The 16626-nt window shown below is 40.0% G+C and overlaps 1 protein-coding gene across 3 annotated transcripts in view; it reads right to left on the bottom strand.

Annotated features, from left to right (window-relative positions):
- hoxb3a (homeobox B3a) overlaps positions 1–16626 on the bottom strand; it is a 49425-nt gene that overhangs the window by 7053 nt on the left and 25746 nt on the right. For 2 of the 3 annotated variants that reach the window (XM_072694159.1, XM_072694161.1), the window contains exons 2-3: positions 15730–15938; positions 1938–2001 (exon numbers count right to left, since the gene is read on the bottom strand). The gene's annotated coding sequence lies outside the window, so the exon portion shown is untranslated. The remainder of the gene's footprint in view (positions 1–1937; positions 2002–15729; positions 15939–16626) is intronic. The other variant, XM_072694160.1, reaches the window with a different exon arrangement.

Below are 16626 nucleotides of genomic sequence, written 5' to 3'. Positions count from 1 at the left end.
CCCAACTAGTATAACTTATGCGCAAAACATGAAAACAGGTGGGGAGGGGGCGACAGAGCGAGAGAACAGACAACAGGCGGATTTGAAAACGAGGGAGGAGAAATCACCAAATAGAAAAAAGCAACGATATTTTTTTTATATATTTAACCGCACCGACGTGTCCCGTTCACATTAGTCTAACTTGACTAGCGAGCACGAGTTAAAACGCTTTTTATGCTAATTGTTTTTCAAGAACATCAACCTGGGATAAAAAATAAAAAAAAACAAGAAAGAAAAAATGCAAAAGAGAAACTTGGAAGAAAGCCAACTCGAGAGCAAACTGGAAACGAAACCTTAAAGGTGTTTATATGTATATATTACTTTACCCGCTTCTCGTCATCTCTTTCACCTCTCTCTCTCTCTCTCTCTCTCTCTCTCTCTCTCTGTCTCTCTCTTTCTCTCTTTATCCATATTGTATTATTCAGGCCACTACTCTCGTCCTTCATGGCTACGAAAGATGTAGAACTTCTACCACACACAGACAGCAGTAAATGGGCAAGTTTAAATAGATACTTTTCTGAATAGCAAACATCACCAGCGGCGTGGGAGGAAGGCAGGAGGTAAAAATGTAGGTGTCTGCAGCTTTTTTCGTAAACAGCATTGTTCCATGTTTTGCAACTTGCTAAAAGGGTAAAACCGAGAAGCACTTAACAGATTACTCATTAACTAATGCGTGGGTTGAAGAAAAGAAATGCAGAAAATGCGTTTTTTCTACTTCTCTGACCACTTTGATACACCCTATACAACGAAAAAGCCAAGGATTGCTACTGTGTACTCTGGATTTTATCATTCTCGTTTTTTTACGAATGGGAACTATAGTCCATCTTTAAAGATGAACGGGACAAACTATTTCTGATGGATATTTTTTTGTTAAACGATGGAACGATGGAATACGACATCAATCGAAGCACCCTTTTCTTATCCTATTTTTTCTAAATATTTATTTTGTACCTAAATCCTTTATACCTATGTTTCAGAGTAGGTTAACATTGATATTGTGTACCTTTAGATAAGAAAGCACCCTTTTAGAGCACGTTGAGTTTTGTGTAACCAGTGTTATAGTACAGGGTAACGATAATAATATAATTTGGGCAAAATAACCCTATTTCACAGTTTTTCTTCTGTGTCAGGGTAACATTATAATAGCCCCAGTCTCTCAATGGCGAAATAATCACTGAGCTTATTTATTGTTATTGTTGTTCCTGTTGTTCTTGTGTTTACTTACATGGGAAAACAAATTGAGAATGTTATTCCAGCGTGTGTGTTTACCTTTTGCTGCGCTATTTTTGTCGTTTACCTCCTCGAATTCACATGGTGGAATTGGGATGTAACTCATGGGTATGTTTGTGTGATTTCCCATCAAAGTCAGTTTTGCAGCATTACTAGAATGCCGTATCGTGTTATTGAAATATACAAGTTATGCATTAGAAAAGTAAATGTCATCGGACATATGGCAATTGCAGGAACGCCAAGGACATGCACACAAAAGATCAGCATTGATTAATTGCTCCATGCACACCGAAGGGTCTTGTTAATAACTGCATTGTGATTTATTTATGTTTTTATATGAAAGTGTTTAGTTCATTTAGTTCGATATATTCAGTATTTGCTAACAAATGAATACTATAAAATGTTATTTCCATTTCACGTGTGCAATAAAATAACTAAAACATTTCTGTTATTGACTTTGGTTTCAATAAAACACGTGTTTTTCATGTCTACATCATGGGTCAGCCTTATTTCATATTGGTAATGAATACAAATCAATAAAATACATGATAGGCTTTCAATACAAACGCACAAGCAAGGAAAACATTGTCCCCTCCTCAAGTACAGAGAATGAAGATATAAATTATGGCCGCAAGTATCAGTGTAAAAAAAGAGATTGGATCACTTACCGAGATAACGTCTTTCACTTCTAGATTTTATGCAAGGATACAGCTTCCTGATAACCCGAAGGAACTAAAAGTAGAAACACACGCACACACACACAAAGATGCAATCAAAAAGGGGTCACCAAAAATCCAATACCAAGCATACGACCTCATGTACAAAAATCGACCTCGGAAGCAAAGTAAGAGTTGTGTACCGGTGACGGATATCGTCAGCTTTATATTATGTTTAGGAATTCAGGAAAAAAATAGGCCATCAGAATATATATGAAATACATTATCAAGTCATCTATTTTTTCATTTCAGTAATTTATTTAATTATGCACAATATTTCTTAAAAGTCGTTTCAAAACCTGGTATTTTACTCAGTTCTACTGAAATGCCTAAAAAGGTGCTTATAAATGTGTTCTACTGGTATGCTCAAATGCTTACTTGCGTTCAAATAAGAATAAATCAAATACTACTTTTAAGATTAAAGAGTCAAATAAATATTTTACGATAGTTATTTTAAAAAATAAGCATTGCTACTGTGTTATAGCTGCACCAAACATTGTTTTCTGTTACGGTAGGCAAGTAGAATTAATATGATAATTTAAACAAAAGGTAATGCATAATTTTAATACATTGTATTATTGTTATTATTAGTAATAATACTAATACTAATAATAATAATCATCATCATCATTGTCATCATAATCATAATAAACGCATACATGCAAAAAGCACAACTAAAATGCAGTTTAACGAAACCAACACAAAATAGAAAGTATTAAGCGAAGTGCGGCGACCACAGAGGAAAATCCATAAAATATAAGCCCCACCATTCTGGTCAAAAATCCGCCCATAAACTTGGTAAACACAGCTCTTAATCCAAACGGAAGCCTTGGAGAAGTGAAAATGGATATATACAGTAGACGAGGGTCTGAGTAGAAATGGAATGAAATGGCCTTGCTGGTCTGCATAGTAGAGCTTATTAAAAGTGGAATAAAAACGTTGGACGCTCCCGTTCGCCGGCTCCTGACAGCTACCCCAAACACATAAATCAAAACGAGGATTCCCCCGACCTCCCCGACTCTGCGGCCTATAGCGCTATAAAGTTATTTATTGCATCCCCGCACTCACGCACGCCGTTGGCTCGCGTCCATCCCCGGCGCCTGGGCCACTTTCAAGCACTAAACTGGCAGTTTTTTGGGGGTTTTTCGTCCCTGCTAACACGCTAGCGACCCGCAGTCTTGCTGGACTAACCTAAAGTTACCTACAAAGTGAAGGGTGCTCCTGCCCCCGCAAGCAGGAACGCTGCTGCGCTCAGAACAAAGGGAGGAGGCAGCTTCCAACCAGAAGAGCTGATGAGCCAATTTTTTGTGGGGGAAATGGGGAAGAAAGAAGCCAGGAAGCCACGAAATTCTTGTCGAACCAGAACCGGAGCCGATTCTACAGAACGAAAGCATCCAATATGGCTCAGGATTATGGAAGAAACGGAAAGAAAAAACAGCGGGATTTGCCGGGGTTCCTTTCTGCAGGCTTTGCAACAAAGGGCTACTGCATAATTTATCAAAATGCATATTAAGTGGATATATAGGCATTGGGGAGCTGTGGTCTGTTTGCCGAACGCAGATTTTCAATTAAAAAACGATGCAATACTCATAGCCCATAGCACAACAGAGCTCACACTCAGACCAGTTCACTTAGCAAACACAGACGCCCAACTTTACTGGCAATCTCTCTCTCTTTCTCTGCCTGATGTTGCATCACTTCTGTAAGATGTTAGCAATGGCTTATATAGTTCGTCACGTCCAAACCAGTTTATTATGACACACGTGCATCACCTAAAGATCGTAAAAGCTGGAAAAATACACGAGAGAAACTAACAGCGGCACAATATGTCTTTGACAAATTGGCATTGGGTTTCCAGCGTGACCTTTGAATGAAGGCGCGATAACTCACCAGATTAATGATCAATCAAGCACTTTGGAATCCCCTTGTAATGTCTTACACATATGAATTAATCCCCGATGTGTACGTCCATCGGCTCGCGAGGAGTCCGTATGGCATTTTCTGGAAATCAGCGCAATGCCGACCTCATCACATTTGCGGTATTCTTATCAGGTAGCTGTGAACAGCAGAGTTACCGAGTTAAAGAAACCATAAAGGCCATGTCTACAAATCCAAAATAATGTCCCGATTCCTCCGCTCACGTGACACGCATGCGCCAAATGCACGATGGTACTCCGAAGCGTCCAAGAATGTCTGTGATTTTTAATATATTATCCACAGCTGTTGGAACCCACCAAGTTTCTCCAAATAAACAATATTGCCTCCAAACCTTGGCTTTGGTGTGCTTTCATCAAATCAGCTCGTTGGATTCCTCAACTAAACGCAAGCCACAAGATTGTTTTAAGTCAAGAAAGACTCAATATATCTTCTTTTCGTTTGCATTCTTTCGAATGACACAGAACTTTCAACACCCCAGACTTGTAAGCGCCCAATCTTTGACCGTTAAAGGGGCTTTCTGTCATTGCTGGGAGAGTGGTGAGCAGTGGGCTTGGTTTTAGACACCCACGCTTAAAGCACCATAGAAAACATGCCGGGATCACAGTTAACTCTTATTCGAGCCTTCTTGTCGATGCCCCATAGAACTACCTGTCAGGAAATTCGAAGCTGTGTTTAGAAAAAACTTCTGTCTTACCTTTCCTATATAAGAGGAATGTGTTCTCTTATAATCCAGCACTACTTTACGATTCTGTTTTTGTTTTTTTCATTTAGTTTTGCATATATTTCTAAATGTATGATATAGAAATTGAGTGATTAGCAATGACATACTGTCTGGAATAGTGGAGATTGCTTGATCTTCTACTAACAAGATATCTTTCTTACTTTACACAAACCCCAAAATCACACCATTAGCTGTTGTGTGGTCAAAGTTAATTTTTAAAGAGCAACCAGGCTGAGAGTGGGTAATATTTAACTTGGTCTGAATGCAGACGCACACTAAGGACAAGTGTGTGTGTGTGTGTGTGTGTGGGGGGGGGTGATCTGGGTCAACCTAGCCCCATGGCCTCTGGGTCTGAAAACTGCCAACCTCACCAAATATGACAAATGACTCAGGAGAACACAACTTCAATGTGTTAGTTGACTTAATGACGCTTGTAGTTATTGGATTGCGCCTTAGATATTACGTTTAGTATTAGAATGCAACGCTTTTGTATATTAAAGGAAGAATTTGTAACCCATGCATTTAAATAAACTAAACCCTTGCAAGTGGCAGCTGTATAATATGTGCAAGCAGTATCCACCATGAATTTACCACAGGAAAATAGCAACAACTCTTGTGAGAATCTTTAATGGAAAAAATCATAAGTGTGTACCGAAGGTTATAATTACCCTATGACAAATTGGCTGCAATATAGAAAGGAGAATATCTAAAATATTGCAGGACAGTAACGACATGGTACTGTATGGTATTCTAATTCTCTCTCTGCCTCTGGTGCTCTATCAACTGTCAGTGATGTATTTAAAATCAATTAAATCATAGTCACTTACTGTTCTGTGGTTTTAACTGGAGTCGAGATTTACAAAGCATACACCACTGGATTACAATACCCCTTTTTTCCTCTGGTCTAAAGGTTGTGTGCAGAATAACAAAGTACAAGGAAGATTTCGGAATGTCTAAAACATATTTTTAGTAGAGCATATGTTAAGGTGCCCTAGGCATGTAGAGCAGGATGCCATAGAGGGTATTGGTGAATGCGGCACAATAATTATAAAACAGATTAGGAAATGTCAGATATTTTTAAATCTTATTCCAAGAAGGTATTCGGTTTATGAAACATGTTACCAATGACTAACATGACATCATCGATCGGACATATTTGCACAGAATGGTATAAGCTCAGCAATGCCAGATTCATGGCTCTCGTTTTTCTCAGAAATAACGGAATGTCTGAGCTATCATAACATTCACAATCCTTAAATTCATTAAATGTATAGCCTTACAAAGCCTATTAACGAGCACCTCTTGTGTGGTGAGCTTAAAGTCTTAAAGCATTGTTTTATTTCTTTAAAGAGCTTATGTTTACACACCTAAGGACCGGGAAAACTCAGAGGACACATTAACTTTCAATATTACCATCCACCTTGAGGCCACATTTGAATTATTAGCCGCCCCTCCGTTCACTCAGGCAGTTCGCGCCTGCTGTAAGTTTCAGGAAAGACAGTTGTTTTACACTTAGCAATCTAAAACCCTAATAATATAGAGAGCCCATAGTGATCATAATGTGTGCATTTTGGGATTCCTGTGGAGTAAATGGGGGAAAGGAAAAACGGGTCTAAACTGGGAGCTGCTTGAGTATGCAATCCTTTCTTCGAGGTCATAAATCACCCACACGCGCGTCTTCTTTTTACACCTAACCTTCAACATTCATTTCTCGTCTCTCTGGGCCAGTCTAAACACTTACCCAAGCTATGATGAGCTCCTCACTTTCCTAATGAGAAAACTTTATAAGGCGATGCGCGTTACGATAGAAACTAAGATTCAAGGAATAGCAAAAGGAAGAGGTAAAGAAAGACTTTATAGAGAACAGAGCCGAGCAACCTTTCGCTCTACTGAGTTACCTATTTGAAGGCATCTGTCCTCAGCTGTTTGAAAACAAAAGGTTTTCGAGCCTGGGCACACCCAGGGATGGCTCTAGCCTGGGTCACAAGACGGATAATTAATGACTTGTCGGCAGAGGAGCTCGGGACACTAAGAAGAATCCTGGCATGCGGCGTCAGTTGGAGCTTGCAAATCTTACCTGACTTCCAGCATTCCTTCGATCTCTTCAATGTGGAAAGGGCTCTGGGTTTCGGAATATTTGTTCAAGACGCCCCATGGAACAAATGGATAAGCCAAGGAATGGATTTGCTCTAATTTTTTGGAGGTCTGAAGCGGCGCAGAGGGGTAGATTAGCCTTTATATTGTATTAAACATGTAAATTATTTGGAAGCCAATTCGATTGTTAACATATTGAAAATTACAAAAAAATGGGAAAAAAGAGATTGGTAACACACGCGCGTTCTCAAACGAACGCTCTCCAGCGCAGTTTTTTTTCTTTTGTACAATTCCGGACTCTAAATCTCGGCGTGTGACTCCTCAGGGCAGCAGTCACCAACAGGCGAAAGATTCCACCTCTACCCTCTAGCTATCTTTGCGCCTCTCGCTGCCTGCGCGAAGCAGCGTGGATTGACACGGTGAACTAGTGAACCAGTGGACTGACAGGACACACAGGGTGGAGAAGGCATCAGGGTTCTTCTGTCCAATAGGGAACTGCACGGCTCCGTGGCCAACACATGGGCCATATGGTCATTGCAACCTGGGGGCTGCTGCAAGGGCAACCACGGCTAGACTAATTCTGATAGCTAGTCACTTTTCTCCCAATTTGACACTCTAAGGGAAACTGTTTTAACTGCTTGTGAAGACTAAAAGGAAACGCAAAAGGAAAGGTTTCTTCAGCGGTATTAAAATTCGAGCAGGCTGTACATGGTTTGGCGAGAAACTTGTCTTGCTTGCTTTTTAAATGTGCTGTTAGACTACCATTTTAAACGTAAGCAAATGTACTTGGCCTTGTTTATTTGAAGCCTTTGTGTGCTGGGTTGTACTTCTACCCACGCAGATGCGAGAAAAAAACACCCACGCGAGCTTTCTCCCTGCTATTCTCGTTACTTGTTTTATGTCTCTCTCTCTCTCTCGCTCTCTCTCTCTCTCTCACACACACACACACACACACACACACACACACACACACACATATATATATATATATATATATATATATATATATATATATATATATATATGGAACAGACTGAGCGCGAGGGAAATTCGATTATAGTGTTTTAAAAGTGTGATGATAGTATCCGTGCTATTCTTAGACGCTGCATAAAAAGGTTGCCGTACCCCCGAACATTTCCGGCTTGGTTCTCTTATCGCTCTCCCACATGATCCTCAACCGCTTGAACATCTTCCGCGTTGCCTCTGGATATCGTTTCTGTGCTCATTTTTCATGCGCTCTCAATCGCTGCTCTGTATGAGCCGTTATGAATTAGCGCGAGCTTTGATATTGATTTATTTCTGAGTGGTAATCATTCCAGCATTATGAGGCCAGGGAAACACCTGACTGAGCTAAAATGAGATAATACGCAGACGATTATGCGTAAAACTCTTTCCACAGGCCTATTACACGTGCTATCCCACTAACGCACTATCACTCCATTCTAAGAACGACAATACTCAGTGTAAATGTAAAATTACAGAACGGTCAACCTGTAAATGCGTAGATTACATATATCACTCCGACTCTAAATTAAAGAGGAGGTATTTTGAAAGGTATGTGCATGTATGTGAATACAAATACAAATACACAATACGTAAATAAATAAAAATACAAATAAACCAGTTTACCATTATTCTATGTCGTTTTTTGTTGTACTTTTGAAACGGTCACATACATAAACAGATTTTTATGTTTTTCAACTTAGAAGCCTACTTTTGTAGAGAACTGCAGTGTCTCTAACATATATTTTCATATTGTGAGCTGGATTGTATATATTGTTCTCCTCCATTTTGGACAGTGTAGAGAGGACACGCTCCCTGTGCTAGTTTTAGCACAATAAATGAAGGTTAAAACATATCGGTCTTATCTTTGTAGTTACTACAACTTAAACACATCTAACATAAACAACAACCTACTTGTTTTACTAGACTCAACTGAGAAAAAACTAAGTAAATTAAACCAGACTAAATGTGCCTGTATTGGTGGTCGCCCAGAATCTGGAGCACAATATGGCCGCCACACATGGATGTATTGTTTTAAGAGGTGGGCTTTCTTGCTAGCATACGTGTCTCACAAGGCTGTTTGATAACAATTAAATAAGTAGTTGAGTATATCCCTCCCTTACCACAATCGAACACACATTTCCCACATATCGTAAAGCAACCAAATGCAGGCGTGTGAGATGCATTTATTTGCTTATACAGTCGTAGATCTCGGCACCTAGTTGCTTTCTATAAGGCATGCTATATTTATAGAAACGACTACACATCTTACCCGCAATTACATTTCTTTAAAGACCACTGTGAACAAGGGTATTACTACTAATTCTACTGCTGTTATAGATAATAACAATATTAATAATAAGAAGAATATAGATGTAAAGCAGCCCACTATTACTAATGATTGTCCGCAGTGCCTGTATTTTCGCATAAACATGGCCGTTTTAAATGTCGACTCAAACTTTCAATTCTTTACTGAACATCCAATCTATTGTCACCCAACACACACAGATATGAAATATGTCCTGTATGAGAAGCGTCCCATCTTCTTGCCCTTAAGCATCCTCCTGAATGAGCTTAGAAATTGTTTTTGACACTGCGCCTGGCAACAGGGAGCGCCGCTGGAATTACACATTTTGAAAGTGTTCACCTCATGCAGCTGCGCCCATTAATATTTTATAGCAGACGCCGAGATGTTCTAATTTTGCTACAAAAAAGGTTGTGCTACCAAGACCATGAGGGGTGGCAGAAGAGCACGGGTAATAAACACGACCAATAGTACAGGCATTGTCGTATTTCCATTCATTATTATTGTTATTAGTATTACTAGTAGTAGTTTAATTATATGGTTGATGTTGCTGTTACTGTTTATTTGGTCAGTAACATATTTTCCATTATGTATGTGACTTTTGATTTCTGTTTATGAACAATAATTAAAATGCTGTTTTTTTTTATTAAAGTCAAAATTGACCCCTTTGTTTGAAGTCTCATCCTCAGCAGCGCATGTGCATCGCTCAATTATTACAATGTCAACGAAGAACACGTCATAAACGGGGTTTACAGGAGAGGCAAACAAACCTCCCCTTCGTGTAGACCCTAAAGAACTACTCTAGCTCTTACAGCTTGTCAGCCACTATGAAAGCTATCCCTCATACTGTAATTCAACAAAAGCAGTAGAATCAATGGAAAAGTATTTTGAAAAGGACACAAATTCTGTCCGTCTCTCTGATTTTCTCTCTCTCTCTCTCTCTCTCTCTCTCTCTCTCTCTCTCTCTCTCTCTCTCTTTGCATGCATATTAGGGCATAGTTTCATAAAAAAAATGTTTCAATATGAAGAAAAATCTTTTTGGTTTGATACTGAAACTAGTTAGCTCGGGGCTCATCCAGCACCGCCGCGTGGCTAGCTTTCGTCCAAGCCGGAGCAGACCACCTTCTACTAAGTTCGTATTCCAATTAAGTTTTATAATGCTCTGACGAAAAACGGCTGCAGCCCAAGTGCAAGAACCCCTGGCTATGAATTTGCAGGCGGGCGCGAGCACTTTTATGAGATTTACATAGCGACGAGGCGTTCCCGTTTTGGCAAATTTAAACAAATCTTCCCTTAATTGGTAATCGCATATGCAGTAACTCAAGACCCGCAGCTACTTAGCCGTCATATTAGTCACTGATCCATTGCCGTATATATCGCTCGCGATAATCAACTTTAGGGCAAAAGGAGGAAGTGAAAAAGCATAGAGCTTCACCGCGCCGTTTTGCACAGCGAAAAAGCCGGAGAGCTAAGCGCGCACATCCAGGAATTGCTTCCTCATTCCCGCGTATCATCGCTCGCCCATCATTTTACAAGAGGAATGATTTATCGTGAAGACCGCCATAAACAACACAACTCCCTCACAAATACACAATGGCAGCCCCGCTGCCGCTGACACACATATCACTATAAATCAAGCCAAGTAGTTGGATGAAAAGAATGAGAAAGACAGGGAGAGAGAGAGAGGGAGACATTCACGAGGAAGGGAGGATGGGCAATGGTGACGGAGAGCAAAAGAAGAGGAAGAAGAAGCCACTTTAGAAAAAAATATGATTTTGTATGAATGGAGTACACTGCAGTGCAATGACGTTGTATCACTGTTGCCACTTGAATTCAAACGATGGAATGGGCTTTGTGAGACATGCAGGATGACAAGGAATAGTGAGGATGGATTCCGGATGATATTTCCGGACGATATTTACCACAACGCCATAAAGAGCAAATAAATGCAGGGAGACGGGCAAGCCCGGACACAGTGGCGGCTGTGGTGCTCGCGTGCTTCCCTGGTTTCCGCTATACTCACAAGCTCCAAGACGGTGAGATGCTCCCCCGTCCAAATTTGGTTTATTGCAGCCTCCGTGAGGGTCTGTGGCTTGGTTTTTTTTGCTCTGCTATAGGGCTTGTTTTTAAAAGGACAGTTGAATTTCACGTCAGACACTAGGAGACCATGTCTGCGATATTCCTGACGAATACATATCTATTCTGCAACCACTGCATTAATTATTTAATGAATCACGTGACCAGGAGGGGGATGGGGTACCTCGGCTTGCACGCTCGCGGGACCACTATGACCCAACACTGCACAGCTATTCTCTAAGTTGAATTTCTTTTTTCGTACAGCACAAAATTCATGCTAGACATGGCATGCATTTTTTTTCAGTTTACTGTATTCCTTTAGATGAAATTGGTAAGTGAACAAGATAAACAGCTAAACAGCACGATATTAAATGAAATATGGTGTGTAAATTTTAATCGTACACAACTGTCTTTTGTTGTCGCGTTCTTTCCATAAAAAATGCATTCTGTCCCATAATTTTAAGTTCATGTTTAATATCCTTTTGACGACATAAACAGAGATGTCGTCACAATACAGAGTTTGATTTGCCTTTGTTGTGCTCTATCCCTGTTGCCAAAATAATGTATGTAACACTGTAACGATACCCGATACATGGAATAAACTGCTAAAAAATTAGTTAGCTTTTCTCTTTGAAGTTAATGTTCATGATAACAAGCTCTTTGGCCAATAGCTTTTGAAATTGTAACTGATATCACATTCCCCAGCATTTCAACACCAGCAAATTTCAAACAGTAATCAACTTTTATAGAGACATTTACAGAAGTGTGCAGAAGTGTGTTTGATTAGAATAAGCACAACGTTTAAACCGCTCTTAAAAGCAGTTTGCAAATTAAAGACAGGTAACATGCAGAAGAGAGAGAGAGAGAGAAAGAATCTCTTGTGAAGACCCTGCCTTTGAGCGCTTGGTAACAATAGCATCGATCCCCTTCTGCACGGAGCTCAGACAAAACCGAAACAATAGGCATGGGATTTAGTCAAAAGGAGTCATTCAGATATTCTTGAAGGTCAAACAATAGCAAGACTACGCAGAGAAGTCTGCCAACAGAACAGCAACAGCCCAGGGAACGAAATAAAACATTACTGTTTTTTATTTTTTGCAAAAACGTAATCTTCATCACACTTAATTGGCCAAACAATTTGATAAAGAAGTAAATGACAAGCATGTGCCTCATTTGCAACGGAAACCGCAATGCTGCTCCTGCAAAAACCTTTATGCTCGTGAAAAGCAAGAACAATAAAAGGTGCGCGAATTACATAAACTGTAACGTCAACACTGCACTTTATTGTAGTGCATGTTATTCTATATACCAGTGTCTAGAAATCTAATGAAAAAGACAAAACGGATAAGAAAAAAATAGATAGAAAGAAAAAAATAAATTAATTAACAACAGAAAAAAGAAATAACAAAATAATAAATATAAAAAAATAAAATAAAATAATAATAAATATTCGATAACATTATTATTGTTATTATTATTATTATTATTATTATTATTATTATTATTATTATTATTATCACAGTAGCAACATTACGACAAATTAATAGTAATAATACCAGAAGTTACTTTTCCGAGATATAACCTGAATATAAGATGGCTTATTTTATTTTATTAGAATCTATATTAATGCCATATCAAAGACACGTTTAAAAGACACCATCAACGAACTTAGAAATTAAATAATTTGGATGTAAAATAAAAGGGGCTGTAGTTTTATTTAAGCGTTTTAATCGGAGACCACAGGATGTAAATAATGCAATGCAAAAATGAACAAAATTTAAAAATCCCGACGCCTGCAGAACATATCACGGCACACACACTCCCAATAATGCAATATGTGATTATACAATGAAAATGTTCTAACAATACGAATGTGTTTTCAAGTGTGTTTTAAACATTAAAACCAGAACACGAGGCTACGAATACGTATGTAAACAAAACATTTAGCTAAAGGCTAGGTTTATACAGAGTAGCGCAGATTGATTTACGGCGCCAAGCATCCCTCCTTTTATTGTGGACCGTAAATCTGTCAAACGCAGTGAAACGCACAGCGCTTTCTGAAATATGTTCCTGTGAGCGTATGACACCGCGGGAAAGCAGCACGTCGTGGTGAAATCTGCTTTTATCTAGCATTTGTTTCAGCACTTTAAAATCAGCAGAAAACAAGACTCAAATAATTATGTTAATATAGACTATACAATGCAGTGCCAGCAGCGCTGATGGAGGTCAGGCTTTAAAATTCTTATTCTTATAATATTAAATTATTATTATTATTATTATTGTTATTTACTTTTAAAACAAATTATTGTTTACCAATAATAGCACAAACGAAATAATAGATCTGAAATATCCCTGGTATTGTTATTAGCATTATTATGTGTTATTGTAAGCAGTAGCTGCCAAAAATGCAAGTTGGTGGTGTCATACTGAATTATCCGCCACGTTTTCGGAAGCTTTGGAGTAAAAATAAAGGTTCTTATGAATCCAGAATATTCGTCTTTAGTGAACGCGCTCATTACTCTTCTCTTCCCGTGGCCATAATGGAATCTGTATCACAGCAGCCACTGAGTTAGTTAAATATTAATATCAAATGAAGAGCACCCAGTTGGGAAAATAGCGGGCTAAAATAAATTAATGCACGCATTGCATTGCGTCTCTCGAAATAAAGGAATATACATATTTACTAAATAGTTCGTGCTCGCTATTTGTGGAGAGATAGAGGAGTAATACTGCAGTAATATTGATGCTATGGGAGATTACTAAGGCAGCCGGGAAGACGGCTGGCGTTCTGCTGGCATTGTTAACAATGGTGCTTTGCCGTACTTAATATGTGTCTTTTTTAAACACACACGCACGCCCGCGCGCGCACGCTCTCACGCACACACACGAGCTCCCGGTCCAGGAGCACAAAGCTGGCGTGCGCGGGCCATATATCTCTGTGACTACGCGGCGCTGACCTCCGCTCTGCGGCTTTTCAGAATAATAATTCTGCAATGCGCGAGGGCTATTTGTTTCGCAATTAGCGGCTTGAGCTAAAACAGGCAACACACCACCACAGGCTTGCTGCAGGGCCAAGTGACCAAGCTTTCCAACAAAGCTTGGAGGGCTTTTAAAAGGGGAGTGGAGAGCAAAAGAAGGCCAAGGAGGAGGGGGGGGGACATGATACAATACAAGTCTTCACACAATATAGCCGTCATATTTCCAAGGCAGAAGGCCCACGTGGTTTCTCTTATACTTCCGAAATACACCGTGGCATACACCGTTGTGGTGAAATACTGAGATGAGTGTGGGCGCGAGCCGCGGTACATGTGGTCAACGGACAGTCTATCTACGGGCTTTAAAACCTAAACGAGGAAGACGTGTGGAAGAAAAGGTCTTGGCAAAAGGCCGCGACTCCTGTTGTTTTAAGGGCCCTGTTGGTTTACATGACTGTCTGAGGGAAGAGATAGCACATTGCCCTCAGGTTACAGTGCCCCGACCGCGCTGTTATGACAAACTCGCCCCGGGGCTTTGTTGACCATGTAACACAGAGCGTAGTCCAGCCTGCGTCGGGTCAAGGGTTCCAAAGGGTCAGTCTGTGCCTTCGCAACAGACCTAATCGGTCAGAAACAACGTGTCCCCTGGTTGAACTCAGCCCAGCCCGTCCTGCTGCCCACTCCAAGAATTGATTTTCCCCTCATCCCTCAACTTCTCCCAATAGAAATACCTATATTTTCACAATTTGTTTCTGTTACTTCACCACGCTTCATGCCACACGGGCCACAGAGAGATGCGAATGCCGTGAGCCAGAACTGCCGGCCTTTTCTAGTGCTCGCTACAGATTGATTCACAGGGGTTAAACGCCGGTGACCTGCGTATCTGAAGCAGTCGTGCTCATCTAAGCACACAGCAACATGCGACGGTATCGAAGCGATTTGCTACATGTCGTTTGTTTTAGGCAAATTGTTTCTGCTTTCGAAACATTCTCCTCCGTCATTTTAATTCTTTTCTAACCAACAGGGCATTCAACAATTCATCCTGGAAGCCAACCGTTGTTGCACCTGCATGCCACCCAGGCGCTCTGAAAGAACACAACTGCAACGTAGTGCTAAAAAGCAATATGACTTGCAAAATAAATAAACAGCCATGAACTACAAGCATTACTGGAGCTACCGATCGTCAACAAATTGTTCAGTTGCACTGGAAGTGAATGGAAACAGCAGTGTATTTGCCAACTGTTGTTTTCCATGCATGTTCTAGATTTGAATTGATGCATATTAACATTGCCTTCCACCATACACACATGGACGTGAGCGTGCGCGCGCACACACACACTAATTCTCTCTCATTTTTTTCTCAAGCCAGACTCCGTTTAACACACCACCTCTTAGCAGGAGGTACTGATGTCAACATAACAACAGTTGCACTTTCATGTCCAGCCTTCATCTTAAAACGTAACCACAAACACAGAACAGAAACAGACGGTCCCCAGAAGTCACATTTTCTATCAAACCCCCCAGAAAACATACGCAGCTCACTTTTGCGTTTGCGCATTTGCGCAGATGCTATCTGACTGTGGGGACAAGCCATAAAGCAATAAAACACTCAAACGAAACAAATTACTTTACCTTCATTGCTGACATCCCTCGTCCTGTAGAGAGTTTCACTCGCCTAAGCATTTCTCTACGATTCTAGTTCATGGGACATCCCTCACCAAAAAAGTTTTCTTGTTGCAGTACTTGGTGAATAGAAGATGGTAAAAAAGGGAGGGGGGTGTCTTCAAGTGTCTTCCAAGACTTCACTGCCCTCCTAGCAGAAGGTCCTTGCAGTTGTGCTGCTGAATGACAATAGAGAGAAGACTTGTTTAAAGAGAAGCGGTGATTAATGATTTTTCTGTATAATTCCCACATTTTTCTTAGGGCCTCTGTCTGCAAATAATGGCGATGAACTTTTGAAACCCTTAAAAGAAATCTGTTCGCCTCTATTCAGACCTCCGCGGCAGAAGTCTCTTTATTCATTCAAAATATGGCAGTGGTTTAAGTAAGAAAAGAATTCCAAGGTGCACATTGTAGCAGATGTCACACGCAAATTCAATAATTCTTTAAATAACAAATATCTAAATATAACAACCATGATCTATCATCTATCTCTCTCTCGAATACTAAGAATGCAAACGGTATATATCGTTTGTATCCTTAGTATCTTCTTCGTATATATATATTTTTAAAGCATGTACATTGTGAATATTTGTGGAGTGCTTTCATTGACTACATACATTTGTACTGCTTGAGGTTTGTGACGTTTCTAATTTCAAGACAGTCTTTCATAAATAAAGGGGAGACAAATGGCTCAACTGGGATATGCAGCGAATAGATCCACTGATATCAATGAGTAAGTAATAGAAAAAAATCTAGGTGCCGCGGAATGCTACCAGACCAATTTAAGGCCATACTTTTGTTTAAAGTTCAGCACCGGCAAACGGAATGTTATTTTCTCTAGCTCTATATTTTCGATACCTGCTCCTA

Source organism: Salminus brasiliensis, chromosome 12 (genome assembly GCF_030463535.1).
Source record: "Salminus brasiliensis chromosome 12, fSalBra1.hap2, whole genome shotgun sequence".
NCBI classification, from domain to species: domain Eukaryota; kingdom Metazoa; phylum Chordata; class Actinopteri; order Characiformes; family Bryconidae; genus Salminus; species Salminus brasiliensis.
The sequence above is the reverse complement of the archived record's forward strand: the minus strand, read 5'-3'. Positions and strand labels throughout refer to the sequence as shown.